Genomic DNA, 27,500 nt, shown 5'->3' on the forward strand with positions numbered 1-27,500 from the left:
CGCCTTCCACATTCACAACTTGCACTATAGTTGTCTGTCAACAATACGAACAGGTAGCTTGCAGTCCATTAAACAAACACAGTGCCCCCCTCACTTTTATTTGACATTTTATTTGGCTGTGACAAATGAGCAGCAGTTGGATTATAACATAATTTGTCTTGTCTTTATTACCAGCACAAAGGACACCATTCATTAATTATTCTGCCGTTGCAGCTTAACACTAACTGGAAAGGTCCCTCTTCGGACAGATGGCGGGGACGATGTTATTTATATCAATCAGCCAAAATCCTCAACAAGGATTACTGTTCCTGAGACTACAATGATTTATTTCTTTTTACCTCACCCTCCCTCAACCCCCTTCTGCTTTCAGAGATTTCTCTATAAAAATGAAATTTGATGGGAATCTTAAAGCAAAGCCATATTAAACCTGTTAGCTTGCAAAACAACATGCATGCTACATCAGTTTAACTACATGATATTAGTTGCATATTTTGAATTGTTTCAGCTTCTTTTTTCTTTTTTTCTTTTTTTTTCCTTTTCCTTTTTTTTTTTTTTTTTTTTTTTTTTTTTTTTTTTTTTTTTTTTTTTTTTTTTTTTTTTTTTTTTTTTTTTTTTTTTTTTTTTTTTTTTTTTTTTTTTTTTTTTTTTTTTTTTTTTTTTTTTTTTTTTTTTTTTTTTTTTTTTTTTTTTTTTTTTTTTTTTTTTTTTTATCTTTGACTTCTCAGAAAAGATTAACTGAGGGTCTCGGAGCAGCAAGTTCAGCAAAAGTTTGCCTTTTCTGTAACACCATACTGCTGTTGTCCCCAGGGACCACCGGGATCAGGAAATAGTGCCAGCTGTCAGGATTTCTGTCTCTGATAAGATGAGATGACCCACCTTATTACACAGAGACCAGCAGTAGACCCTTCTGCGAGATGAACTCGGATGTTTATTAAAACTCCAGGCTAAACTGAGGGTCAAATCATACAGGAGACAGATGCTCATCAATTCCTGCTGGATGCAAGTCTTTATTCGGTATCAAGGGGTGGAGGGATTTTACCTAACTTGTTCTGTCGTGTTAACGATCCTGCCCAACGCGTGATCAAACAGTAATCATCGCCACCGTTCTAATCCAGATGTAAAAATCATCTGAGCATCACTTACAGGGGCTCAGCAACACTGCCCTGCCTTGCACACAGCCATCCACATGGATATTTATATCACACCAGGACTGAGGCATTTAAAGTTTTATCCAAGTTGCACACGCTGCTAATAAAGACTAAAATACAGAAACTTTCATTGTCTGAAGAAATTATTGGTATAACCTTGGTGTCCTGATTAGTTTGCAAATATTAAAAGTCCCATCAAGACAAATATCAGCAACATGCAAATACCCTTGCAGGTTGTGATTAAGATTTTAAATGTATCCTTTTGCTTTTAGTTAATGAAAAACAAAGTCTTGGAGGATCTAAGTTGTAATTTATTAAACATGAAAGGCTCCTTGATGAAATATAGAAATGAGATATATTTTGCATTTCAAAGATTTAAGCTGACAACTTACTTGCATGCAAATAAGAGCAAGATTTGTAAAAATATTTGAAAAGAAATTATTCCTGAATGTACTTATTACAATAATGTGGCATGTAGATAAGAGAAACACACAGCATTAAAAGACATTCATTTCTCCAAAGTCTTAAAATTAGCTTCTTTCTGCCATTGTGTATTAATGTTCTTCTTCAGGAATGCAGCATATTAAAGAACTGAACAGAATTAGTAATAAATTTGTTAATTACAAATTTAAGCAACACAACTGTGTTGTTTTCCCAATATGTTTTTTTTCAAAAGCAGAATTGCTAATGCATTTTAATCATTTATGTATAAACATTTGAAGATAAAATATTCTGAAGTTTATCAATTTCAAGAGCTGTTTATTTGCTGGCAAAATAGGGCATGTTATACAACATATATCTTATCATTTTTGCTCATCAAATCCCCATTTGCTGAATGCAAATTTCTCTGGTCTAAGTGCTCTTGCACCTCAATTTAAATGAATAATAGGATAGACTCTATTAAAATCGGTTTAAGGTTGCCATGGGTGACATATCAGTAGGGTTAAAATGAGAAAAAAGGTCACAGAGGCAGTCCTTACAACCTGTTTTTTTTATTATTATTATAATGAAGCATATGTAAGTATCTATGTAGGTTTAAATGACAACATATTGATATTGTAGGCAATACTTAGTTTGGGGTTCGTTCTTTTTTTTTTTTTTTTTTTTTTTTCCCCAGACAGCCTAGTCCACACCAAATAAATGTGAAATTATAGTGTCATCAATAACTCCGGGAATGGATTCAGTTGCACTGAAAATTAGAGAGTAAAGCCTCAGTGCAATAACACTGTAGACTGACAGATTGTGGATTTGTAGAAATAACAGAGAACTCAGAAAAAGCCTGTACTTTTACTGCGGCAAATCCTTCATTTCAAGGAACCAGCAAGGTACTGTAATCATATTAACAAAGCAGCCAGAAACTATACCCAAACACCTCATTTAAGAAGAATTTGGAGTCTTCAGCTAACCTGATTTATGGGATTATGCATGCAGTTATTTGATAAGTATTGAAAATACTACCACTTCACACTGAAGCCTTCCTTGATCTATCTTTTTGTGTCTGTGTCATAGTCTTATCCTGTTTAAAGCTTAAAAAATACCGCTTCTGACCGTTCTAAAGACTTAGAGAATAAAGTAAAAGCACAACTTTCGTAAATTTTTTTTTGATCCTTTAAAAGTCAAATTTATTTATTTTAGTGGCCCCCTTATTATTCACTTTTTTTTTTTTTTTTGGTAATATTATGCATGATTTTCACTTGGCTTTCACAGACTTAGATTTTTGATATGAGGAAGTATTATATTTCCTCCTTTTTTTTTTTTTTTTTTAACCTACAATAAGAAGAAAAATCTCCTTATTTGCTAAGGTTACAGTGTTAGTTTAATTTTCATAGGAGCAGTGGAATATTTTGAAGTGAGTAACATTTACCAAGTCATTAGTTTTATGCAAACTAGGGAGGAAGATGAAAGAAAAAAAATTATCAATTATTTATAGATTGTTAAAATGTATCGTCGTGCAGTGCTACTGTATAGAAATGACAATTAGCCAAACTTACCTTCTATAATTAATAATGCATATATTATGCTCTTTGGGCAACTAATCACCAGTCCTACAAATTTGTTTGACACTGATGAAGATACCTAGCACACGCACGGGTTAAAACAGGGAAGGCAGAACAATGTTCTCCCATTAAGGAATGGCCAGCTGGAACAGGCTTTCAGCTATTTCAGCGCTCCTTAAACTCACGCCGCGCTTCCAGTTGACAAAATGGTGGTGGGCCCTACCCAAGCGCTTTGACAACCTGATTGGCACATGTGAAATAAAAACCCAAAGGCTCCTAACGGGAAAGGTCTCCCAAACTGGCGGTTTGACTGATACACTGAAAGCAACCCACCGCATTTATCACCCTCTGCCTCGGCTCGAAAACTTCGGAAGACGGCAACAGCAGTGCTCCTTATGTCCAAGCTACTGGCCAGGCAGGCGCGGATCAGCAGGCCACGCTGCGCAACCTGTTTCCCCGGCGGTACAGATTTGGAACCGGCAGATATAGCTCGCGAGGGGCAGCCGCTCCATTCGCACCTATCAAAACAACAGGCAGGGCTGCCACGCGTTCCGAGAGAGGAGCGGGGCGGGCGGGAGAGGCGGCCCCGCCACGGGTGTGAAGGGATGGAGGGAACGCGGAGCGCGCGCGTCCCGGCGCGACGGGGCCAAGGTGGGACAGCGCCCGCGGCCAGGTGGCTTCACCGCACCAACCAACCTGTTTTTCTCCTCTGCATCCTCCTCCTTAAGCATCGTTTTTCCCTCAAAACTAAATTTTTTTTTTTTTAATTATTTTATGCCTTTGAAAGGTGGTTTCTTTGTTGGGTTTTTTTTTTGGTTTGTTTGTTGTTTGTTTTTTTCCCCCTTTTAGCTTTATTTTTCCCCTTTGGAAATTTACGGCTATTAGTGCCAGGTCTCTCACTGAAACGTCAGTCATTGCCATCCTCTTTTTTTTTTGGGTTCCTAAGAGCATCCTTGTGGCAGTTGTGGTGGGATTCAGCCACTTAGATTCTGGCAGCTAACCATGTCGGGGAGTTACCCTGTTGTATCCACGTTATTCCTCCAACCGTGCCAAGAAGTGAGGAGCTCCTGGGACACTTCATGCGGTGCCTCAGGTGCTCTAAGGCATATTAAATGGCCCTAGATGCATCATGGTAAATAGATTTACCTGCTGCAGCTGATTATTTATTTATTTGGAGGTTGTATCTGCAGGTTGGTAACCCAGCTCACTCCCTTTTGCTCTCAGAGGTGGGTCACACTCCATCCTTGATGTTGGATTCCAGTACCAAAGGGTTGTGTAAGGGGCATGAAGAGTTTGGGTGTTCATGGGGAAAATTGTCCCAGCACATCTTGACAATAATCTCTTGTTGTGGAAATATTTGGATCTATAACTACAGATCTTTCAATCTATAGCTGATCCCATGACTAGGGGTTCCTTGGGTATGCATCAGCTCCATGATGAAAAGACCAGGTAAATCATCATTTTGTGTTCATTTCACTGTGCTTTACAGCACAATTTTCAAGGGAAGATCCACTTTGCAAAACCAAATGGTTCCCACCTTGTGTTAAGCCCTGGTAAGAATTTGGTAAAAGCTCTGATCACTATCTACCTGTTAACACACAGAATACTAAAGAGCCCTCCACACTCACAGGGGGCAGTATGGAATTATTATTAATTTTTTATTTTTGACAAGCGTACTATCTGTAATAATTTATTGACATTCTTGAATTTATAAATATCAAGGCTTTGCCAAATATTTTAACTGTCCCTCCATGGCAAATTGTCTTTAAATACTGGCAGTTTTTTCTTTTTAACATTTACTTGTGGACCAGAAACACTTGCAGTCTATTGCCCCTGGCCTTCTGTGAGAATGTTAGTTAGCAATGCTCATAAAAACTCAATTCATCAATGTGAACATAATTTGCTATGAACAGAAAGCTCACAAAAGGGTGAATTTGTCAGATAGACAGGTGGCCTGAGATCTCTCCCTGATACTGAACGATATGAATAATAGATTCTGGTAAATGTATGCCAAGACTTGAGCTGTAAACACAGCTGCCTCCATTCCCTTCCAGAATAACAGCTTCGAGAACGAAAGCACAGGAACCACAGTTCCACCTGAGGACTAAGCCTGTGCATGTACACACACACACAAACACACACACACACACACTCACACTCACACACACATACACACACACAAATGCAATGTACTTACAGGTTCACAAAGAAAACAATCCCAGAAAAAGGACAGAGCCCTTTCCAGCTCCTTTCGCTCAGACCCTTGCTCTGAGCGGATTTTAACATGTGTGGAGAGCAGAAGGAGGGAATAATAGGAAACATTTAAAGTATATTTTAAAATATCTGCAGTCACAGAAATAAATCTTTCTGTGATCCAAAGGAAAAAAAAAAATCAACAAACCACCAAAACCCTCAGCTGGCTTTTGTAGGTAAAGGATCCAGAAGTAAGATGGGGAAAAAAGCATCATAATGTCACAGCTGAACATGCATAAAATAAAATTGCAGAGCTTTTTTGCTTTGATACTACTTCCAAAAATTAGTTAACTGTAATGATCCTTTCTAGACCTGCAAAATGTTGTTGGTTTGGGGTTTTTTTGTGTGTGTATTGTGTGGGTTTTTTGTTAGTTTTTTTTTTTCTTTTTTTGCAGGTTATTGGTATTTATTTCTACTGCGTTCAGTTTTAGCTGGGTTTTTCAGGCTTAAATCATTAATTACCATCCATGGACTAGGATAGAAACATATTATATGTGCTAAAATGACCTTTCGGCTCTCCTACTGAACAGCTTTCTGCTGGATGGTTGCCCAACATAACTTCAGAGCGGGCTGGAGGCTGTTCCAGGCAATCCCAACGACCGACGGTACAAAAGGGTCGCTGTAATGTTTGGAGACCAATGGGAAGGACCTAATCCTGGGTCAGGCCTCCCTGGCAGCATCATGTAGGTGGGAGGAAAAGAACCATGGGACAGTGACTTTATGTTGCTGGGAACAAAAAAATCAAATAAGTCTTAAAATGGCCTCATTTTGAGGCCGGCCACATCCATTCTGAGACCATCTGAAGCAGTTGACTTTAAAGGGCAGAAGTGGAATGTACTGCAGGAGAGAATGACTGGCTAAATTCCTCGTTTTGGATTATCAAACTCTCTTATTTTTGCAGTTCTAGCTGAGGGCTCTCTGCTCTAATCTTTGCATGGTTAGGGTTTAATATGTTTTCCCCTCGTAGGTATAAAACAAAGGACTTTTCCCACACTAACATTCCTTATTTTAGGGATCAGGCAGGCTCTTTATTTGATCCTTTCCTGGCAGTGATGTAGCCCAGGAAATGAACTGGGAATTGTATCAACTGAAGTTCATACATGTTTGTTAATATTTGTTATTTAGGGAGGATGCTTCTCTGTAATGAGTTGGCTAAGGTGAGAGACATGTTGCACTGCACACAGAACCAACACATCCTAGAGCTCCCAAAATGTGACCACATATGAGATATTAAAGGCGAAATGGAAGTTCTGAACAAATGAAATCACTGTCAGAATAATAAAAGAGAAATGAGCTATGATCTAATCTGCTTTCTAGCAGTGTCACAGAGGAGCTATAATAAAAGCTATTTGCAAAGTTCAGAATCATTTCCCGTGCAAAACCATTCACACACTATACGACTCTGGACAAATGGAGGGGGTCTTGGCTTTGCCAAAAAAAATGGTGTGTGGATAGTTTACTATTAGTTTGAACTTTGTGCACCCAAATTTCCCAGTTGGCTGTGATTTAAGCTCCCTCTTTCTTTGAGATGGCACATGAACTTGTGCACCTGGCTTCCTCCCTCTGTTTTTGGTGTCTCATCTTCACACCTTTCCAATTACAAATTGCAAGTCTAAAGGACAAACAGAAAAAAGGAAAAAGTCACATCACTGGGTGCCTAACCTGGTTTTGCACCATGCATGCTTTAAATGAGAGCAGAGCAAAAGGTGCATTGTGTCCTCACTGGAAATGCTCGCTCTGCTCTTCTCCTTGGAGCAATGGATGAAGGGAAATCCCACTTTACCATGTGCCTCTGTTTCTGTGGACTCCTCTGTGCAAGCAGTGTGTGAGGAAGAAGCATACAAAAAGGACACAAGGAAGGATGAAGTGAGTATACAAAAGCCTGTTTTCTCCCTGATCTTCACAATGAATATATGACAAGTGATGATATAATGATGAAGGTGTACCCAGAGTCATGCACAAAGGTAATGAAGCCCCTGCTCAGTGCGCTCCTCCCTTTAAGGCACATAAAAGCTACTTAAGGCTGTTCAAATAGTGACAGTTTCCTTGTATTATTTGTTTGAGTTTTAAAGGGGTGTAGTTTGGACAGCTGGAAATAGGACTGAACCAAAGGGGAGAGAAGATGGAGCAAAGCTGAGATGACCTTGGTCTAGGCTGTGAGAAAAAAAGAGTATGAAAAGGTGGAAAAGAAACATTCTCCACTGATTTCCACAGAAGTCGAATAACAGCACCCAAGACCTATATAGAAGTTTCTCATTTCAGTTCAGTGCCTTTTATTATAAATAGATAAAGGCATGGCAGAGGGAGGAAAAGAAAGAGAAAACACTATTTCTACAACATGCCAGCCACCATTTCAAATTTGTGGATGTCTTCAGTGGAGATTTAAAAGCACTGTGGACCCCAAATCTATAAAGGTTCCCTGTTGATCAAAGTAACTGGTGACCCAGAGATCTGCCCAAGTGGAAAGAAATAAACTAATAAGCATCAGTGGGAAGAGCTGCAGTGACGAGGAGTTGTGGGACCTCCCTGGCTCCCTGGAGCCTGGTAGTATGGCTGGGAGGGTTCCCTTGGAATGTTTTGGTGTGTGATTGTAAGTTATCTCCTGTCCAGGATGGTGCCTCTTGAAAATGAGGTTTGATATGGTCATTCATCATGGAGATCTGATGTGGAGCATTAATAAATCATCTCCTGGACTTCATGGGTCACTGTTCTCTGTGAGAGGGAATCAGACCTGCTTGTGTTCCTCAGTGAAGAGTCCTGCAAAAATCCACCAGGGTTTCATGTACATAACCATCATGCAAGTCTCAAAATGCAAAAGCGAGCAAATCACTAATTTGCACCCAAAATATCTTGTTTGTCTTTGCACAAGTCTCTCTCTAATCCTCCCAATTCTCTTTGCACCCAACTTCCTTGTCTCACTCTCTTCTTTGCTTGTCAGTCTTTATCTTTCCCTCAAGTATATCTCACGTTCCAAAGGAAAACAAAAATTTAAAAAAATCGCAGAGTGAAGGCCTTATTCAGTAGCAAAAACATATTATCTGACATATGGGTAAGGTGAAGAACCTTATTTTTTTCATGTTTTACTGGACATGGGATTTACTACGCAGAGTGATAAAATAATTCTCCTGCTGCCTGCAAAAGCACCACCATGCAGTCAGTCAGTGTGAGTCACCAGCAAAAGCCACAGAAGTCAAATAAACATATGATGCATTGCTTCTATGTGGGAAAGCCTAATGTGTGGAGAAGACAAATATTGAGGTCGCTGTCTGGTGGAAGACAGTGTTGCTGTATCAATAGAGATGACTGAGTAACTGGCTACGGTGAACTGAAAAGTGGAACTTACCCAGTCATTACACTTCACAGGGTAATTGTGGTAATTTCTGATGTGCCGAAGATGAAAAATAAGAGGACATCTTAAGAACGGGAAGTGTAATCCAACCCTGCCACCCACCCTATTATAGTGCGGGTATTATTTGGCTATACATTAAAAGAAAATATAATTTGTATAATATACATTATATATTACATATATTATATATATTAACTATATATATTATATATATATAAAGATATATATATATAATATATATAATTAAAATAAATATAACTACCATCACCTTTTTTCTTAAGGGTTTCAGTTTCTAGGTGACTTATGGTAGAGCTTAAGATCAGGCTGTTGGAGAAAACATGAGACTACCTATACAACTGAACAGGTCTGTTCTGAAAAAGAAAGTTGATTGGTGTTGTCTGACTTTGATATCATTGAAATAGAAGTTGTGATCAGATGTCAGGAAGAAATTTCTGGCTGTGAGGGTGGTAAGGTTGCCTAGAGAAGCTGTGGCTATCCCATCCCTGAAGTGTTCAAGGCCAGGTTGGACAGGGCTTGGAGCAACCTGGGATAGTGGAAGTAGACACATTATTATTTACGACAAGAAGCACAGATATCTCACAGTGCACAAACTGATCAAGAAATAGGTTGTACGTGCAGATTTTCTGTGTTTTTTTTTTTTTTTTCCCATTCTCAAAAGTCACAGTAAAGCTACATGGCTCTAAGAGTAAGAAACAACTTTAAAGCCGCTGGATAACTCCCACATGTAGAGGAGCCTTTTGGTGAGTTAAAGCTGCCACACTGATTCTTCTCAATTTATGACCTGGAATCAGCTCAGCTAGACCTCAGTTTTTCATCCATAAACTCACAAGATGGACTTGCCACAATACCCTAGGTCTAATTAGCACAAACATCCCTTAGAGTGTTAAAAAAGCCTTTAAAAAAAAAATAAAGGAAGTGACTGTACAGCTATTTTTTTAATTGGGAACAGGAAATTCCAGGAAATTAAAAACTGCACAATATATTGGTCATCTATGGAAAAACAAGGCGAAAAATAAAAACCTGGTATGGTGAATGAATTAAAGAATAAAAGAAGGCCAACATCCCTCCCAAGGATATGTAACCAACCTCCTGGAAAACACGCTTTGATTGCATCTGGAGCAAAGGCAGGTGGGTGCACCAGGGGAACGCGGGACACCGGACAGGCTCCACCACCTCTTAACACGCAATAAAGCTCTCAGCACAACTTCTGAACTTCTGGGCAAAGCATTCCTACACTATTTCTTCTGGGGAACACCTCCTTTACCTCCTGATGTAGGAAAATATATTACAAGCATACAGCAGGGGTGAGGGAGTATGGGGTCACAAACTAGAAAAGAGATGCCTCGCCCAGGTCACAGTCCCTAAAATTACTCCTACAGTACCTGGAGGTTTGAGATGACCTTACCCTTGTCTGAATGTTTTCTGGTTTGTTTGGTTTTTTTTTAATGGAAAATTTATGAGTGTTATGCATACACATGCACAGTCAAACATATATATTATAATAGCTGGCAAGAATCAAGGAGTACAAAGGGAAACTTTTTTCTTCACTAAATACTTAATTTAATCTGACAAGAGTAAAAGAATACAAAGAGAAATATATTTCTTCCCTAAATACGCAATTTAGTGTATATATATATATATATATATATATATATATATATATAAATAACACCACTCCTTCTTTCCCCACCAACACCCAGCGGTTTGGCATTTTTGGAAGAAAAATTCCTAAGTACCCCAAGCTGCTTTCTGTGTTTAGTGGAGAAGCCTGAGTGCACCAATAAGTCTCTAACTCCACTTGAACTATTGCACTAAACACAGAGATGGCCCTTTCTTCTCTAAAACATTCTGGGCTACAAGCTGGATGTGTCAGCAATATAGCAGATGGGGAAAATGTATACAAGTATATTAATTTTGTGGCCCAGATTTATGCAGAACACATATTTGCACAGATTTTGTATAGGATTCAAAATCTTGTTTTAACCCTTGCTAGATAGATGTGAAGCTTGGAAAGAGCAAAAAGGTTTATAGAGTGGGTGAATGGGATGGAGAGTGCTGCTGCTGTCACTGCTTGCTTTGGGACCTGGCTTACACAAATTAATGAGTGTGCCTCAGTTTACTTGCTGTGAAATATTTATATTAATGTTACAATCTCACAGTGACTTTTCAAAGCTTAATTAGCACATAATTAATTAGGTTCTTTAAGCTTCCTGGATGAAAGCAGAGCTGGGTGAGTCAAGCCAAAAAACAAACAAAAAAATATATTGTGATTTTAAATTTTTTTTGTTCTTTTCCAAGCAGATCTGCTGATGAGCCGGCATGTTCACAAATATACAGGTGAGCATTTTTGTTCACTTGAAATCACCCAAAACCAAAAAGGGCTGTGCATGGCACTGTGGAGAAATATTTCTGAGAACATTCATACCAGATGTGTGCTCATGACCATCCTGAAAAAACTCTTTTCATTGTCTGCACAATGATTTGTCAACGAGTTATAACTGTTCATGAATTATTTGCCAAAGGAAAAAAATAAATTCCCTGATGGCTTTACAGGCTGGTCTATACACACTTTTCAAACTGCTTTAATTACAGTTTAGAAGCAAAGGCAGCCAAGCTGGTGCTAAGTTTGGAGATGGAGAGATGGACTTATGTCTAGGATGAGGTGACTCAGTTTTTACTGTGATCAACGGAGAAACACGGAGGGTCAGAAATTTTTTTTCCCTGAGGTTTTCTGGGTGAATTTAGAGGTGTTGTCTGTGCTACATGGCTCTGCAGTGGAGTTTTCTACTTAAGAGAGCCTCGTGTTGGGGTAAGGCCCTGAAGGATTTTGTTTTTCTTTGAATAGACCAAACTTTTTAAAACGGGAAAACACCCATTTTTTACACTGTTTGCTACATGGTGGGAGTTATAGAAGTTTTGTGTTCCCAGAAACCATGATGAGGCCCCCAATCCTCAGTGAGGTGCTCAGAGATCCTGGGCAGTGCACAGGGAGAGATTCGGCAGCCTCAGCGTGAGCAGGTCCAGCAGCCTGAACTGACCCAAGGCTGCAAACACACACAGAGCCACGAACAGCAGAGGAACCTCAGAGAAAATGCTTTCCCAGAGTCTGATGGAGATGTAAACATCTCTCTCTGGGCTTCCTTCCCAGCCTCAGGCTTAGGTGGTCGTGTCCTGCTGCACGACACGGCAGCACCGACACCTCAACCTGCCCGTCGCTTTTCCAGCACTCACTCATTGTGGTGTTAATGTATAAACTGCTCACTAAAGTTGTAAGTATCACTTTAATGCTATTATAAAGTAAATACTTATAGCACTGAGCGTTGTATGTAAATACTAAGTACTACAAAGCTCCCTGAACTGCTCTACAACCAACCTTCGTCACCTTCTGAGTTAAAATTGAGGCAACTTTCAGATTAGCACCTGGTTTATGTTTATTTCTTCATTGGAAGGTGTCCCTGCCCATGGCAGAGGGCTTGGAACAAGATGATCTTTAAGCTCCTTTCCAATCCAAATCATTCTGTGATACCATGATTTCTGAATTTTACTCAGATAAACTTTGAGTCATGTTGTGCTCAGGCAACACTTACAGACAAAAATAATTTTGTGAGACTGCTTCTAACTGGCTTCTTTATGTGTGAAAATTTATCTTTATGTCATTATATACGTGCCCACTCCATGTACCTTTTTGTTCAAATCAACACAGCCAGAGAAGGGTAACGTCTGTAAATTTTCTTTTACATTTAACTCAACCCCAGAACATTGTGGGACTTAATGACTGATACACAGTGGAAGTGACAGACAGGAAAACCCTGTTAACCCTCAGGTCCAGAAGATAAGCTAAAACATTTTCAAAGAATTCATCGTGACTGGCATCACAAAAGTGGCTCGGTTCATTAGGTGAATAATTGCCAGGGAATTTTTAACACGACTTCCATGCAAGTAATGGACAAAAGGAGACCAGTCTAAGCCAAGCCATACATTAAAATATTTCTGCAGCATATTTGACAGGCTCAAGGAAAAAAAAAAATATTTGTGTTGACTGAAAAGCTTCATTTCTGTAGTACCTTATTCAATAACTCAGGAGAACATACAGTGTGCTATCTGCAGGATAGCTTTTTTTTTTCCCTCCAGATGTCTCTTTTTCCTTCCAGAAGTTGCAGAGCATTGGACAAGCAGTAACAGATGATGAACACATGCATAACTACAAATGGGCAAGCTGATTGTTTTCAGAATTGGTATAAACATTTGCTCTTGGATTGAGATTTAGCCCATAGCAAATCTTTACATTCTCGTTATAAACCTCTGACAAAAAGAGCTTCTAATGAAAATGCTGACAGTGTGAAAACGTGGTTATGGTCAGGAAAACAAATGGATAAAAAGTGGCATTTTGTAGTTCCATATGTATACTTCATCAGGGAAGTCTTTGCTAAGTTTACATTTCAAAGCTAAAGCTTGATGATAACTGCTTCTCCTACCCTTTCTATTTAGGGCCCCCAAACCTACTACTATTACTGCTATCTCCTGCACTAAAATTGGAAAAATAAAACCACTAGAGGCTGGGATATGAACTTCTCTGAGAAGCTCAGTGAGAGAGCCGGCAGCTGGGCTTTTAGCATCTCTTTTATTTTTGATTATATAGATAATAGTAGAACTCAACAGCCCTAATCAGGACATGGATTCACTGCAGTAGGGTGCTACAGACTGCAATAAAAAGGGGGGAAAAATCAGACATGAAGAAGAGAACTGCATTGTACATGTCTGTAGGGTGGTTATGGCAGGAGGCAGAGGAACAGGAGGAGAAGGAAGGGCCCAGAAGGAAAGGAAAGGTGAGACAGGCCCTCCTGGAAGACTTTCCCAAAGGCCACTGGGAGGTATATAAAGTGCCTGTCCCTCTTCTGCCTGAAAGTGGGATATTTGAAGGGCTATGGAGTTTCCTCCAAACTTAGGCTTGATGTTCTTTTTGGGTAGTGTGATGGCAGTGCCAATGTGGGGAAACGAGGAGGATTACAGCATTGGGGGGTGTTTCAGCTCTGCATTACGAAAAAAAACCCAAGAGGAAAAGATAACTTAGTGCATGTAAGACATGTATGGGGCTGATGGTTATAGTGCAGGACAAGGGAGGGCCTGTATGGTTTTGCTTCTGTGGTGGCAGCCTGTTTTTAGTGGTTAAAACAGCCCCAGAGACACACCATGCCCACAGTCTTGCTGGCCATTCCATGTCCCACAGGGAAAAAAGTGAGGAGAGGCAGATGCAGACAAATTCTATTCTTATTCTTTAAAGCACAAGCAAAGTGTAGATCAGTAGGTGGTGATAGCACAGAAATGTGGGTTTACAAGCACAGAGCATCTGAATGTTTTTTGGGACAACCCACTGAATTGGGTGCTGTTGGACAGAGCACTCATGTCTTTCTTCAGCACCACCAGGGCTTACTAGGCTTGCTTTAAACTAGCAACTATGGAATAGAAGAAAAAGATAAGAGAACATAAGATAGATAGAAAAAATCCCCCAACATTAAAACCCCTAAACCAAGCTCTTAAGAAGCAGGAATGTCAAACAAACATGAGGCTGATAACCAGGAGGAGCTTTGACACAGCAATGGTGCAAGAGGGAGTGTGGAGCAACAAAACCAGTCACAATATTTGCAGTGGCGCCCCTGACTGTGGTGGGGAGGGAAACAGAATCACCTCTCCTTGACTGATGAGTCCTGTCCAGCTTTGCAGCCCGTTTGTGTGAGAAAGACACTGAAAATGGTCAGGATACTCACAAAAGCCAAAAGCCCCTAAAACTAAGTGAAAAAACCCAACCTCGAACGCTGTGATAGAAGCAAAAATGTATGTGGTGAGACACAAAGGGTCTCAGTTAAATCATGACTGAGCATGCCAGAGGAATGGCAAGGAACTGCTAACACCTGAAGGAAGCAAACATGAAGGATAAGGTGGTGTCTCCTCTGGAGCCAGTAAAAGTTCAGGGTGATGCAAATTCTACTGCATGGAGACAATTGTCAGCACAAAGAAGATGTTATTGGAAGTGATATTTTCCATAGAATCCTAGAATGGTTTGGGTTGGAAGGTACCTTAAAGATCCCCTAACTCCAACCCCCATGGGCAGGGGCCTAAAATAATTTTGCATAAAACAAATTAAAATGTAGCCAAATTTCAGGAAGAACTCCTGACAGCAGGATTGCCTGTGGAACTGGGAAATCCTCTAAGTGCCACATATGGTAAACAAACAACCCTGCTCAGAAAGACTTCTCTGGCTTGCGGGATAATGAACACTGAATTATATCATTGCAACAATGTACACCCGCTGAATTTGACTCCACTTGAAGAGATGAGAGCTCTTAAGTTGCTACGTTGAAAACAATTTAATTGAACCTTGCTAATTAGAATATAACAAGTAGTTAAAAATTATGCAATGCTTTAAAAATATTTTAATTAATTTGAAATTCTGATGGCAAATTAGTAAATGCACGTCAGTGACTTCCTGTGCTCGACTCAATGCATCATGTTAAAAAAAAAAAAAAAAGATATATTTGTCAATAGGGACACTGAGAAAACATACACAAGTAGAAAATAATAATGTAGAGTAAGGAATAATTAATTAATTCAAGCTTCAAGATAAGATCACTGTGTCCTGCTGACCCTACATGTTAATCAGTTGATTGATTAATTGCTACAATCATAATAATTATAGGGTATAAATCTAAATACATTTAATGATAGTTTACACTTAGAATAAAAATGTCTTTTATGTCTGCTTATCTTCATCATTTCTTGAAGCCTAGTCATATTTTTTGTTTGCCATAAATAAACCTGAAGCATTTTTAGATGTTATCTTTGTGATGAGGTAGGTTTAGACTTCATTCATTTAATCAGTAATATTTTTTTGAGTGGCCTCCACCTCCTGTCTAACGAAAAATATGTTCCTAGATGAGAAACAATTGATTATGTGCAGTAACCAATGCAGCTTCATCAAAAGCTCATCCTTAATTGAAAGAAAAGGGGACATACCAATGAGGCTATTCTGTAATTATAGACTGCCTTTAACCAGAAGAGTTTCACATATTGAATGATTCTGCCATGTAAACTCAGTCTGAGGTGAAATAGTGAAGCAGATCAGCAGCCCAGAAAAATATTAAAAAAATAAATCCAAAGAAAATGAAGAATTCTGCTTATTTCTGATTTACAGATAATAGAGAAGATCTTGACATCTACATCAAATTTTTGCTCTCTCATTAAACCTTATCATGCTTTACGACTACACTAAAGGGACAGTATGGTCCTTGCACCTCAACTGGCTCAGCTGAAATCCAGTTTTTTAACTGAAAAAGAAAATGAGAAAGAAAAAAAGTCCTACTCAGTTAAATCTGAATGCACTATTAAAGACCAGGTCTTAAATTACTTAGTCAGTAAAGAGGTGTTTCAGTAGGAGTGACAGGTAGAAGTTGTAGTAGTTTGTACTCTGCATGTTCCATGGATAAAATCTCTTGTCTCTATTACTGCCAACCTGGTTAACAAGTTTTACATGTTTGGGCCTGACTTCTACTTAGATTATAACACCTTTTGTGTTTATCTTGAAGGGAAAAGTGATCTGAAGTGGGAATTTCAATTCCTTCCATTCAGTCTGAGAAAACACAGCAAAACACCTTGGTGAATTAAGAATTAAATTTCTTTCTCTTTTTAACATTAAAAAAAAACCCCTAACATGACTTTCTGTGCATTCTTGCCATTGCAAAGCATCAAGAAATCTTAAATAAGTGCATAATTTAATTTTTTAAGAAGAAAAGCAGGAGTTTCTGTTAAAATACAGAGCGGATTTCCTGAACATTTTCAATTGTGCAGTTCTAGAATTTTTGATTCTTCATTTATAGAGATTGTATCCATATACTGTTTTGCAACTATCGTTTCGCAGTGATATGTGCTAAATAAATAATGCTAGGTTAGGAATGATAGTATAAATAATTTAAGGAGCCACTAAAGCATTAAAAAAAACCAACCTCTTAAGCAGGCAAATTCCAAGAGAATGAACTTTTACAGTCTTCAAAGGGTTACCTGACCTTCTACTTCTGCAGCTTGCTTGTCTCAAAGTTACAGCAAAGGAGGAGATAACATGAAACTGTACTATAAAAGTAAATTACTATCATGAATATTAAGCAACAAGGATATAATAAACATGACTGCTTACATGATTCTGATTTATTGATACTGATTTGCTAGTAAATTATCACACAAAGTACTCATTTTAGTTGTTCAGGAACATGTGCAAAATAAAGCTTGGTGGACACTTCCCAAAGACCTTGACATCTGTCACTGAATTCATAGTGGGGGATCTTGATGCCCTTTTTTTCTGGTATGGGATACAGTGGTGTATTTACTTTTCCTTTCCACAGATTTATTTATTTTTAATTTTTGTCTGCCTGGCTTCCTTAAACTCCCTTTTTTTTTTTTAGCCATGCACAGTCTTTTAAAACTACTATCATGGAGGTTCAGCCCTGACACAGTGGAACAAATCCAGCTGCAAAATCTCCTAAAGGCTGTTCATGCTTGTTCTGTTAAATAGTGCTCACTTTGAGTCAAGAGGTTTCATTACTATATTTATGAACCTCTTGGCACCAGGAGTTGGGATTTCCCAGTGCTAAGCATTAATGCATTTTGCATCACTCTTTAGCATCGGGAACTCCAGATCACTGGTGCTGAGGGGTTAAAGACAGTAAAAAAAAAAAAAAAAAATACTCAGATCTTTATTTCCAGATAGAAATCTTCAGTGCATGTGTGTGTGTGAGTGGATAGTCTGAGCAAACATCAGATAGTGCAGGTAGAAAGAAGGCTGCCACAACCACCAGCTACCAGGATCTGCAGGTTTTAAAGGACCTCAACATTAACATGCCTATATTCAGCATCAGATATTTGTTATCCAAATGGATGGAAAGTATCCTATCTGAAAATAGGATTATTCTTCTTTAAATTTAAAGCCTGCTTTGTGCTTATGTGGCTTATATCACTTCATGACATGGTGTGTTATGTCAAACCTAAGATTATTTTTGGAGATTTCTGAGGCAGAATCTACTTCATTTTGCCTGTCATCAGCCTAAAGCATGTGCCAAAAGACCCCTTTTTTTTTTTTCTTCCGAGGCAGTGATTCACAAATACCATCTGAACTAAAGGACAGCTTCAAAGCAAAAACATAGATCTTGGATCAAATTCTAAGAACATCTCCTAAAGTGGTTACTCTCATCACGGTTTAATATTTTTCTCAGTGGAGGATTTATATCCCTGAAGTGGGCTAATTTTTTTTTTTTTACATGCTTATACACTTAAGCTTGCAAGCAGGAACGTGGCCTCAAAAGGTGCCCTGAACTGTGGTATAAAGAAAACCAAGCACCAACCTCAGCTGCAGAGAGTGTAGGTTAGTTCTGGCTGCATGTGAACATGAAGATGCAAATCAAACATGAGCCAAGGAAAAGGCTGTTCTAGAAGTGGCACTTGATAGCCCAGAGCTGGAGCTGCAGAAGCGTATATAAACCTGCCTGCCAGGCAAACCTTCCTGCTTCTCCCAGCTTGGTTTTGTTTGAAAAGGAAATTAAAGAAGGGAAACTGGGGGAAAAAAAAAAAAAAATGAAAGGAAAGAGAAAAGGATAAAAGGAGAAGTAAAAAGAAAAAAAAGGAAAGGGAAAATGGAAAGGAAGAGGGATAAGAAAAAGATAAAAAGGGGAAAGAAAAAATAAAAGAAAGAAAAAGGGAAAGGAGATGAAAATGGAAACAAAACAGGAAAAGTTAAAAAGAAAAGGAGGAAAAGAAAAAAGTTGTAGCTTGTGTACTCACTCTATTTGCCCTCCTTGTGGGTAGGAAACTGTGTACGTACCAGGGCAATTTCCTCTCTGCCCCTCTTTACTTTCACTGTCACCTGTAGGAGTGTGGAGATAAGATATACCCTGCAAATAAGGTTGGGTTTTAGTTCTGGTCACCTCTCTCTTTCTCTGTACATGCAGCCCTTTCCCCTTACATGACATGTTAGAAGTGCCAGCTTGGAAAATATTTTCCTTGCTCACCAGGGCACTCCTGATAACGAGCTACAAACACCAGGGGTTTCATATGAGCTTACACAGATTAGTTCTCAGTCACATTTTGGGGTTCTAAAACCTTTTTGAGTCCCACCTTTCTGTTTGCCTCAGATCTTCTGTTTTATATGAGTGATTAACACATGGTTTGATTTTCTGACCATCTAAGTACATCTTGGTGAAGAACTTTTGTGCCTGAATTGCAATTTTTATTTTGTTCCCAGTGCAAGAGTGTTTAACAGTGAAGGAGTCAGACCATGAGCTGTTGGTGAATTCCTGATCTCAGTGAGATTATCTGTGTGATGTACTGACATCCCAGGCAATTAAAGCAGTAGTGTTGAGGCCAAAATGTAACAATAATCACACGGGTTACCAGGCTGATGAATTTTGTGTAGAAGGGAGTCAAAGGTAACAGTTTGATTCCCCAGGAAGCAAGAAAAATTGTATTTTATTTTAAAATTGGGGGCAACTTCTGCATCCAAATAAACATCCTTAAAAGTTGTGTTCAAGGAGTTTCTTGTGCAGTGAGTTTCTTTGTTCAATGAGTTCTTGTTGCCTCAGGGCCACATACTCCCTGATAGGAGGAGGATATGCAGCACTACTCAGTGTTTCCATTCCCACACTATTTCTTACTTTACTTGACTTCCCTTTTAGCTGTTATCTGGTACAGCTGGTGGAGTACAGCTGCTGAGGATGCTTTTCCACAGTCACATTACCCAGTTTTCCAGCACTACTTTTCACAATTTGTGTCCCTCAAGAGACATTATAAATCCTATTAACTCTGAACTCTGGCCCAGCCTTGGTAAGAACACAAGACTACCCTCACATTGAGACATCAATACTTTCCCAAAGTATTTCAGTTTGCAATTGCACTTTCCACGGCAGACACAGATCCTCTCAAAACAGAGACACTGAGCAGCAGGACCTGTGACAAGTGATGCCCTCCAGGGAAGGGGAGCTTGGACTTTCAATCTGGGCCTGATTTCAACCTGTGTCTTTACTTTTCTCTGAAATTCTGTGAAATTCAGTGAGCACTCTGTAGATAACGCTATTGTTGTTATTCTGGCTGAATTGCTGTGGGGTTTTTTATGCCCTTTAGAAACACATAGTTTTCCTTTTCCAAACCTGTATTTCTGCTATTATGGTAAACTGTGAGGATGTTTTATGATTCATGACTTGATTCATGAGCCTGCCTACTTCGTGGAACTTTCAGAACCTTTTTTTTCCTCTTTCTTTCTCCATACCAAACCATTGCTAGAACATTTTCAGAAAAAAAATGAGCAACTGTAACCCTTTTCTTACTGATTACTGCTCTTAGGTGGTAAAGTGACAGAAAAAACAAGGCCTTTATTACTTAATTTTCCATCTACCAGATTCTCTTCCAAAAGTTTTTCTTAGTCCTAGGTCTGAAGGCCAAGGCTATGCACTTTCTTCTAGCTCAGTTGTTTGAAGCATTTAGGATACACAGAAATACTCCATAAAGTTAGTACCTACTCTGAATACTGCAGCTATAGTAGTCTAGTACACTTCAAATAGTGTACAAATAGTGTACTAAGCCTTCAGATATCCATGTGATGAGAACCAGAGAACAACTCAGTTGTTATTTCTTTACACCAAGATATTATAATGCTGGTTCAGATCCAACGTGCCACCACACAGAGAGGTGTGGTGCTACTCTGATTTGAGAAGGCAGCAACTTTTAGATAGTAGGAAGGTGTATGGAGAGGGGAAGACAGCCCAGCACCATGGGTGCTGACTTTCAGCATCCCTTTCTCTTGTTCTTGGAGGTTCTCCTTTTCCCTCCCTTCCTGGTCTTCTCTTTCCACTTTCCCCCCACTCATTTCTTCCATTTTTGCACCTCTGAAACTGTGTAACTGGGGCATTATAGTCTGCCTCTCCTCCTGTTATTACTTTCCCCAAGTGGAAGCTTCAGTCACAAGCATGGTGAAACATTTTTCCCCTCGAACCCAGAGTGCCAATTCTCACTTTGTCAAGAGCTCCAGATAACCCTCACGAGAAGTTCCTCTCCCCTGCCTCCTGCAAACACTCCAGGTTACAGAGATCTTGTCACAGTCACTAAAGAGCTCCCTCTCTATCTTTTTCCCAACTCTTTTCTGCCCAGTGCTGTTGCTCAGATTTCTCAGTTTCTCTTTCACCATTCTCCCCTGCTCGATTTTCTCCATGACCCTCACTTATGCTAACCCAGATACGAACTCTCAAGTTGGCTTGCTTCTTCCTTCTGCCCTTTCTTTCAGAGAATCCCAGGATTACGTAGGTTGGAAAAGACCTCTAAGATCATCACGCCCAACCTTCGTGCCCAGCACTGCCAAGGTCATCCCTAAACCATATCCCCAAGTGCCCCATCTACACCTCTTCTAAATCCCTCCAGGGATGCCACTTCACCACTTCTCTGGGCAGCCTGTGCCAGTGCTTTTTCCCTTTAAAAGATTCTCTTAACCACAGATGAAATTTAAATTACACATGTCCTAAAAGTAAGTATAAAAGGAATAAACTGAAACTTATGTCTTTCTCTATTTAAACGGGTTTGATTTCATCCTCTGAAAACCAGCAATCAGGGTAAAGCTACAGAGAGTTACTGGAGCCTCAGGGATTAATCTGTCATCAGTTACAAATATAAACTATTGCTCTGTAGATTGAAGTGAATCAGGTGACATTTTCTCCAAGCATCCAATGGCTTCTCCAGCTTCCCCTAAACATTAATGCTCTGAGCACCTTCATCCCATGGCAGGTAACAGCCCAGAAAAAAAAACTATTAACTTGGTTAATATTTGTGCAATCAAGGAGAAGTCACAGTTTTGACATAAAACTGCCTTGTAAGTGCTATTTGAAAGCCCCAGCTTCAAAGCACAATGCTGGACCTTCCATGTACATCAAAGTTCTCGGAAAAGGTTCTCACTGTGCAGATTACTGCGGATTTGTATCCAATAATTTATTGCGGGAGCATTAAACCATTCATATCACAAACACCTGTGCAAGCCAGTTGGCCTAGTCAATTCTTGTTTAACATTTAATTATGAATATAATTAGCATGAGTTAAGAGACAGGCCAGGCATCCGCAATAAAATTTCTGCTATGCTAAAAAAATTATAACTATAATAACAAAAAAGACTAAGCTGGGGGAGAAAATGTCCCTCCTACGCAAACTTTTGCATGACAGCAAAATCCTAAAGCAGATTCCTTTAAAACTTCTTAATTTCCTTTGATGATAATTGGAAAGCCTCCACCATATTTACAAGAGCAAATTAAACAGTTTTTCTGTCCCTTTAATATTGAGGCAATTTTCATCACTGGTATAACCCTTTCAGTGAGATTCCTCAGAGTTTCCTCTTTTCCTCAAAATGTAAATGTTGTCCATTAAATATAATTTAAATATTTGTCCATTCGACAGTGTCACTGGAACACTGTGTTAGGTAAAGTTCACAAAGGGGAAAATCCAATTAAAAGGTTATTTCAGTGCACATCTAAGAGTTTTGTGAAGTGTTCTTTTTTAGTCCAACAGAATTGTGTGCTATCAGAAAAAAAAAGGATTAGTAAATATCACAATGTATCTTGTTTTAAAGGCAGAGGCTCATGTGTAGAAACGTAAAAACTAAAGTCAATCTAGAACCAGGCTCTCTATGGACAGAGAAAAGCCCTGCAGAGGAGCTAAACCTTCAGGTGTAGATTTTGTCTTCAATTCCTTTACAACAACTTACCTACTCATTCTTTTCCAATACCCTTTATTTCTTATCATTTCTTAATTTCTTTAGTTAGGCTACTTTCCACCTCAAAACAAAAAAATCTATTCAAAGGCATGACCTCTAATTTTATTTTTTTCCCTCCTAAAACGCTTGCTTACAGATCTGAAAAGATCTATTTAAAAATGCTGTTGAGCAGAAACAGTTTGCAACTGTGAAGAAAAGGTCATTGAAAAAGAACTAGGAGGTTACCAGGACATATTGTTCCTTGACACCTCCTGAGAACAAAGAGCCTGGAATGAACCTCTTTAGTTATCAGTTTGCTGCTATTGCAAATACAACAGCCTCCTTTTACATCTTCAGTGGAGATGTTCTTTCTTACTGGCTCAAATTTGAGTGGAGATTGTGCTAGAATATGGTAGTTATAATGTTTGGGAATGTTACAGCTTAAATATATTTGCATAATTTTTACTTTTTTATTAACTTATTGGTTTCATTCAGGATGATCACATACACGTTTTATATGTGTTTGATTAACACCCTTATTAAAAGCTTTCTCTTTCAGTGTCTCTGTCTCCTATACCATCTTAGCATCTCTTCTAAAATGTGAGGGTTTTTCCTTTCTCTTCCATATATCAGTTAATCCTTCTTGAATCAGAATTTCACACAACTTTCCAGATAAGATTTCAAAAATATTTCAAAAGTGGATTTAATACTACTATCTAGTATCACTTTATGATTGAGATGCTATTATTATTTAGTGTTATTGTGCTTGAGAGAGTATATATACCACATACATATTCATATATTTACATGGATGGATATGCTTGAGATTATGCTACCCATAAAATCATTCCTTTTTTAGAATATTTTAAAAAGTTGTACCTCAACTTTTGATTACTTCTTGTTTCTACACATTTTTTTGTTTCTTTGTTCATGTTATTTTATTGATCTCTACTGTCTTCTGATATTTATTTGGACAAAAATGTATTAATTATGCGAAATATATTGTGGTGACCTTGGATCTGTTTATAAATCACCATGTTCACATGAAATTGAGGCTTTCTGATGCCATGCCAAGCCCCAAAACTTCCTTGGACAAGTACATGGAGGAGAGGAAAACAATTTCAATAGGAGGCTCGCCAACTGTGAATCTGAAGGCAGTTTGATTAGGACTCGAAGCCCACAGATTGAGATTATGACAGAAATTTGCATAATGCCAGAGACTGATAAGATTTGGTTTCTCAGGAACCTATTACGTGATGATGTTAAGAGACTGTCATGGATTTCTTGCAGTGCAATATGCTGACTTGTCTTTCCAAGACGAGTTGGCCTTGAGCCTTGTTCTTTGTAAGCCTCGAGTGAGGTTTCTTTAGATGCCTTTTGAAAATCTCTTTAGACATCTTTTGTAACTTTCCACCAAGATGATACAAGGATGTTATGACTGTCAGAATAAATGAATGTATTTGCTTCCTTTCTGTTTCCCAGCTACTATTTTCATAACACTGCATAGTAGTTCAGAGCAGGTCCTTGCTGCACTATTTTTTTTCAACCAGTGTAGCTCTGTTCTTTGGTCATGATTATGTACTGATGACTTGATTTGTTTATTGCCTCCTGACACAGGTTTTTTTGGTCTTTTTTTCCCCCTGATTTTGGTGCAGACAGCTTCTGTGCAAATTCCTCAGAAGTTACATTATTCAGTGCAAAATTTGCTATGGTCTGCTGAAGACCGAAGCGTGATTATTGCCCAGATAGATGTGAGTTTCTGCAACATGTTTTCTCTAGCCACACAGGCAGGGGGGTTCTTGGGGCACCTTTCTGAAGCAGGACTAGAGCCAAAGCCCAGAAAAAAACCCTTTTTACTGATGCCAGCCATGCTGGAGATGAAGACAACTGACCAACATGGAGAGGACTGACAATTGATGATAGCTTTTGTGGGTCTAAAAAAAGTCTATTATTGCCATGGGAGATGAATTTATTGCTTTGCTATGTTATCTTCGTAGATTTTGTCAGACAAGGCCAGTAAAGAACAGTGTCAGAGACCAGCAAAACTATAACGAATTTTTTATCTAACAAATTTCCTACCCAAAAGAAGTTACAAAACTCTATCATGTGTAAGATGCTAAATAACCATCTTCAGTTTCCATACAGTAGGGTAACACATAACATTGTAGGATTGATAGGAATGACATTGAGAATTCTGCTTAGCATGCACCAGGAGACCCTAATTGATATATCGAAAGGATATGTGTGAAATAATTTGAAAAAAGTGTTAATGGTCTATCAGAGAAATCAAAGAAAAAAAAAATCCAGATCTTGAAAAAAACAAAAATTAAATGAGTACTAATGTGGACCTTGGGTGGTGTCTAGGCACTTAAATTCTGAAAAGCCTTATTCGGTTGCCATCTATCCCTGAAGGTGTATAAGCTAATTAGATGTTGTGATTGTGCCCTTCGAAGAACTTTAGGTGCCTATGGCTCTACTCCTCCCCATGCAGAGAAATTCTTGATTTCCTTTTCCAACCAGAGCTGCAGAGCCTGAGCTCCAGAGATGAGGGATTACTTTGCTCAGGTGTCTGGGGAGATTGATCCTGGGGGAATTGCCAGGACTGAAGCCACATATACTAATCAAATGCTCGAAAGCTAGGACAGCAGGATGGGGCAGCCACAGCTTCTCTGTCAAGCAGTGCTAGGCCCTCACCACTCTCATAGGCATGAATTTTGCTCTAATGTCTAATCTAAACCTGCTCTCTCTCATTTTGAAGCCATCCCCCCTTGTCCTGTCACTACATGCCCTTGTAAATAGTCCCTGTCCATCTTTCTTTTAGGCTCCCTTCACCTTTCTCCAGAGACCTGGTGGCAGATGTGGATCCCACATTTTCTGTTCCTCACATGGGGACCTGAGACATATCAGGTTGTGGATTCCACTCGAAAGCCTGCAAGTCAGATTTTCAGCACTACTATTTTTATTAATCTCATTCCTCTGTTCATCTGCCTCAAGTGGGAAACCCACAGCAGTAACAGATACATTCATTGAGAAAACTGTCTGCAGGAGAATCATAATTCTGGCAGAAGGATTTCTATTTAGAGTATATATATATATATATATACACACACACACACACACACACATCTGCCTCTGTGTGTGCATTTTAAACAATAAATCTCCTATTTATCTACAGTATTTACGTGACACCTTTTAAATTCATATTAGAGATAAGGAACTGAAATGAAGGCATAATCACTAGACCTCATTGAAAAAAATCTTTCCAGCGTAGTAATCTTTCCAACCTGTTGCTGAGAAAATCAAAGACCTGAACTCAAGCCTTCCAAACCAGAGACAGATGTTGCAGCTTTGGGAACTGGGTGGAATTTTCCTTTGTGGAATATCAGTGGGGTTTTTTTGTAATTGCAGTTACACAGATGCTCTGTCTATGCAGTTCTCTCCAGCTAAAAAGATCTGGAAGGACTAGTGGATATTTAAATATTTCCTGTTCTGTGGATATCAGACGTCCCTGCACAGAAAACTAGTAGACAAATTACTTTTTTTTTTTTTCCAAGCCTTCTGCCTGAGACTTTTCAAAAAAACTATTTCATTTAAGACTTATAATCAACTAACACATTTACCTGCTAATATTTTTTAACAGATTTTGGGGGTAGATGTTTATCATTTTGGTGGATAAAGTCCTGGAATAAGTTTGTATGGCCATGCTGCTTGAATTCTGTAAATAAGGTGATTAAGTGTTTCAGTTATTGGCACTTCTACCACCTTACTCACATGAAGCACAATTTTACTTGCAGACAATCTGTTGAACCACGTCTGTTGATCTTCCAGAAAATCAATAGAACTATTTGCGGTACTGAGTAATTTAAGTGTGGCTGAACCTGACTTCATAGCAGCATTTGGGCACACTTCAGAAGTGCATATTTCATCCAAAATACCACAAGATGACTTGCCAGTAATACTAGACAAAGTCCTGGGAAAAAAAAAACAAACAAAACCCAGACTACTTTCCAAATCCTACGAAACAAAATTAGTATTAGGTCAGGGGTCTTTTGGCCTTCCATTTATCGTTTATAAGTTGTCCGATATAAGCTGTATGGACAGTAATTATCCAGCTTCAGCCCAGCAAGCAGAATTCTGAGATTCTGTAATGTCCTGAATTATCTCCTGATACTCTGGTCATATCTGAAGTGTTCTAAGAGTATGGCCATATCTAAAGTTATTTATAGGGGAAATTGAAGGTGGAGAGCAAGTGCTTTGCCTAACACATAGTACTGTAAAATTTTGTCCCCATCGACATAATAGAGATGTTAATTCAAATGGCAGCATCCAGGAAAATGAATATTAAGCTTGCTATGGATTTTTTCCCACATAAGCTTTAAAATAACATAAGCATGAGGAGTCCGTGGCACCTTCTGGATACTCATTCTGCCTGCAACATCGAGCTAAATTACTAAATTCTCATGAACTGTTACTGGCAACTTGTCATTATCTACCAGAAGTAGGTTTTTGGACTACTTAATTTTACTTAACAAATTCAAGGCTCTGACTAAGGAGTCTTTAGTGCTGGACCAAGGACATAATCACCATGGTAATATGTGGGAATCAGGTTGGTTATTTTTGGCATTATTAAGCATTCCTTCTAATTGTAATGTACACCTATGTCCTGCATGCTAATAATTCAAACTTTTGAAAAACAGATACTATGATCCCTTCTTCTCAACAACTTGAAGAAGAAAAAGGGAAATTTTCTAGCAGCTGAGTACTGACCAGGCAAATTAATTAGCACAAGTAGCCAAAGAATCATCTGCAGTGGAGAAGATATTGAAGAAAAGAGAATTTTTACTTTTCTTCAGGAGTACTGATATACAGAAAAGCTCCAAAAACACTGAAAACACCTAATTCTTTCTTATAGACATTTTTTAAGTGGAGTTAGTAAGAATACAGATTTGTAGATATTATGGCAGTAAAGG

General features: G+C 38.7%; 1 protein-coding gene and 1 long non-coding RNA gene across 2 annotated transcripts in view; one reads left to right on the plus strand and one right to left on the minus strand.

Moving 5' to 3' along the window:
- LOC114060855 overlaps positions 1-1,243 on the plus strand; it is a 50,352-nt gene extending 49,109 nt beyond the window's left edge. The window contains exon 3 of the long non-coding RNA XR_003571983.1: positions 726-1,243. This is a non-coding gene — a long non-coding RNA (uncharacterized LOC114060855). The remainder of the gene's footprint in view (positions 1-725) is intronic.
- Positions 1-27,500, minus strand: part of ARHGAP15 (Rho GTPase activating protein 15) — a 332,236-nt gene that overhangs the window by 32,213 nt on the left and 272,523 nt on the right. The window lies entirely within an intron of this gene.

The sequence above is a fragment of the Empidonax traillii genome, unplaced genomic scaffold (genome assembly GCF_003031625.1).
Source record: "Empidonax traillii isolate 1590-97213 ecotype Southwest subspecies unplaced genomic scaffold, ASM303162v1 scaffold294:size1087701, whole genome shotgun sequence".
Classification (NCBI taxonomy): domain Eukaryota; kingdom Metazoa; phylum Chordata; class Aves; order Passeriformes; family Tyrannidae; genus Empidonax; species Empidonax traillii.